This window comes from Mirounga leonina, unplaced genomic scaffold (genome assembly GCF_011800145.1).
Source record: "Mirounga leonina isolate KUSES-001 unplaced genomic scaffold, KU_Mleo_1.0 Mir_101595, whole genome shotgun sequence".
In the NCBI taxonomy this organism is placed as follows: domain Eukaryota; kingdom Metazoa; phylum Chordata; class Mammalia; order Carnivora; family Phocidae; genus Mirounga; species Mirounga leonina.
In genome coordinates, this window is record NW_023270158.1 from 18,830,973 (window position 1) to 18,835,096 (window position 4,124).

The following is a 4,124-nucleotide window of genomic DNA, read 5'->3' on the forward strand; positions in this document are numbered from 1 at the left end:
TGCTAATGGACACCAAAAGAAAGCTGGGGTGGCAATCCTTATATCAGACAAATTAGATTTTAAACCAAAGACTGTAATAACAGATGAGGAAGGACACTATATCATACTTAAAGGATCTATCCAACAAGAAGATCTAACAATTGTAAATATCTATGCCCCTAACATGGGAGCAGCCAATTATATAAGGCAATTAATAACAAAAGCAAAGAAACACATCGACAACAATACAATAATAGTGGGGGACTTTAACATCCCCCTCACTGAAATGGACAGATCATCTAAGCAAAAGATCAACAAGGAAATAAAAACTTTAAATGACACACTGGACCAAATGGACTTCACAGACATATTCAGAACATTCCACCCCAAAGCAACGGAATACACATTCTTCTCTACTGCCCATGGAACATTCTCCAGAATCGACCACATCCTAGGTCATAAATCAGGTCTCAACCGGTACCAAAAGATTGGGATCATTCCCTGCCTATTTTCAGACCACAATGCTTTGAAACTAGAACTCAATCCCAAGAGGAAAGTCGGAAAGAACTCAAATACATGGAGGCTAAAGAGCATCCTACTGAAGAATGAATGGGTCAACCAGGAAATTAAAGAAGAATTAAAAAAATACATGGAAACCAATGAAAATGAAAACACAACTGTTCAAAATCTTTGGGATGCAGCAAAGGCAGTCCTAAGAGGAAAGTATATAGCAATACAAGCCTTTCTCAAGAAACAAGAAAGGTCTCAAGTACACAACCTAACCCTACACCTAAAGGAGCTGGAGAAAGAACAGCAAATAAAGCCTAAACCCAGCAGGAGAAGAGAAATCATAAAGATCAGAGCAGAAATCAATGAAATAGAAACTAAAAGAACAGTAGAACAGATCAACGAAACTAGGAGCTGGTTCTTTGAAAGAATTAACAAGATTGATAAACCCCTGGCCAGACTTATCAAAAAGAGAAGAGAAATGACCCAAATCAACAAAATCATGAATGAAAGAGGAGAGATCACAACCAACACCAAAGAAATACAAACAATTATAAGAACATATTATGAGCAACTCTATGCCAGCAAATTAGATAACCTGGAAGAGATGGATGCATTCCTAGAGATGTATCAACTACCAAAACTGAACCAGGATGAAATAGAAAACCTGAACAGACCTATAACCACTAAGGAAATTGAAGCAGTCATCAAAAATCTCCCAAAAAACAAAAGCCCAGGGCCAGATGGCTTCCCAGGGGAATTCTACCAAACATTTCAAGAAGAATTAATACCTATTCTTCTGAAACTGTTCCAAAAAATCGAAACGGAAGGAAAACTTCCAAACTCATTTTATGAGGCCAGCATTACCTTGATCCCCAAACCAGACAAAGACCCCATCAAAAAGGAGAATTACAGACCAATATCCCTGATGAACATGGATGCAAAAATTCTCACCAAAATACTAGCCAATAGGATCCAACAGTACATTAAAAGGATTATTCACCATGACCAAGTGGGATTTATCCCTGGGCTGCAAGGTTGGTTCAACATCCGCAAATCAATCAATGTGATACAGTACATTAACAAAGGAAAGAACAAGAATCATATGATCCTCTCAATAGATGCCGAAAAAGCTTTTGACAAAGTACAGCATCCTTTCTTGATCAAAACTCTTCAGAGTATAGGGATAGAGGGTACATACCTCAATATCATAAAAGCCATCTATGAAAAACCTACAGCAAATATTATTCTCAATGGGGAAAAACTGAGAGCTTTCCCCCTAAGGTCAGGAACGCGGCAGGGATGTCCACTATCACCACTGCTATTCAACATAGTATTGGAAGTCCTAGCCACAGCAATCAGACAACAAAAAGAAATCAAAGGCATCCAAATAGGCAAAGAAGAAGTCAAACTCTCACTCTTTGCAGATGATATGATACTTTATGTGGAAAACCCAAAAGACTCCACCCCAAAACTGCTAGAACTCATACAGGAATTCAGTAAAGTGGCAGGATATAAAATCAATGCACAGAAGTCAGTGGCATTCCTATACACCAACAACAAGACAGAAGAAAGAGAAATTAAGGAGTCGATCCCATTTACAATTGCACCCAAAACCATAAGATACCTAGGAATAAATCTAACCAAAGAGACAAAGGATCTGTACTCAGAAAACTATAAAATACTCATGAAAGAAATTGAGGAAGACACAAAGAAATGGAAAAACGTTCCATGCTCATGGATTGGAAGAACAAATATTGTGAAGATGTCAATGCTACCTAGAGCAATCTACACATTCAATGCAATCCCCATCAAAATACCATCCACTTTTTTCAAAGAAATGGAACAAATAATCCTAAAATTTGTATGGAACCAGAAAAGACCCCGCATAGCCAGAGGAATATTGAAAAAGAAAAGCAAAGCCGGTGGCATCACAATTCCGGACTTCAAGCTCTATTACAAAGCTGTCATCATCAAGACAGCATGGTACTGGCACAAAAACAGACACATCGATCAATGGAACAGAATAGAGAGCCCAGAAATGGACCCTCAACTCTATGGTCAACTAATCTTCGACAAAGCAGGAAAGAATGTCCAATGGAACAAAGACAGTCTCTTCAACAAATGGTGTTGGGAAAATTGGATAGACACATGCAGAAGAATGAAACTGGACCACTTCCTTACACCACACACAAAAATAGACTCCAAATGGTTGAAAGACCTCAATGTGAGACAGGAGTCCATCAAAATCCTAAAGGAGAACACAGGCAACAACCTCTTTGACCTCAGCCGAAGCAACTTCTTCCTAGAAACATCGCCAAAGGCAAGGGAAGCAAGGGCAAAAATGAACTATTGGGACTTCATCAAGATAAAAAGCTTTTGCAAAGCAAAGGAAACAGTTAACAAAACCAAAAGACAACCGACAGAATGGGAGAAGATATTTGCAAATGACATATCAGATAAAGGGCTAGTATCCAAAATCTATAAAGAACTCATCAAACTCAACACCCAAAGAACAAAGAATCCAATTAAGAAATGGGCAGAAGACATGAACAGACATTTTTCCAAAGAAGACATCCAAATGGCCAACAGACACATGAAAAAGTGCTCAATATCGCTCGGCATCAGGGAAATCCAAATCAAAACCTCAATGAGATATCACCTCACACCAGTCAGAATGGCTAAAATTAACAAGTCAGGAAATGACAGATGTTGGCGGGGATGCGGAGAAAGGGGAACCCTCCTACACTGTTGGTGGGAATGCAAGCTGGTGCAGCCACTCTGGAAAACTGTATGGAGGTTCCTCAAAAAGTTGAAAATAGAGCTACCATATGATCCAGCAATTGCACTACTGGGTATTTACCCCAAAGATACAAAAGTAGGGATCCGAAGGGGTACGTGCACCCCGATGTTTATAGCAGCAATGTCCACAATAGCCAAACTGTGGAAAGAGCCAAGATGTCCATCGACAGATGAATGGATAAAGAAGATGTGGTATATATATACAATGGAATATTATGCAGCCATCAAAAGGAATGAGATCTTGCCATTTGCAACGACGTGGATGGAACTGGAGGGTATTATGTTGAGTGAAATAAGTCAAACAGAGAAAGACATGTATCATATGATCTCACTGATATGAGGAATTCTTAATCGCAGGAAACAAACTGAGTGTTGTTGGAGTGGGGGGTGGGGTGGGAGGGATGCGGGGACTGGGTGATAGACACTGGGGAGTGTATGTGCTCTGGTAAGCGCTGTGAATTGTGCAAGACTGTTGAATCTCAGATCTGTACCTCTGAAACAAATAATGCAATATATGTTAAGAAAAAAAAAAAAAGAAGAAGAAGAAGAAGGTAGCGGGAGGGGAAGAATGAAGCGGGGGAAATCGGAGGGGTAGACGAACCATGAGAGACGATGGACTCTGAAAAACAAACAGGGTTCTAGAGGGGAGGGGGGTGGGAGGATGGGTTAGCCTGGTGGTGGGTATTTAGGAGGGCACATTCTGCATGGAGCACTGGGTGTTGTGCACAAACAATGAATCATGGAACACTTCATCTAAAACTAATGTTGTAATGTAAGGGGATTAACATAAGAATAAAAAAATTAAAAAAAAAAAAAAAAAAAAAAAAAAAAAAAAC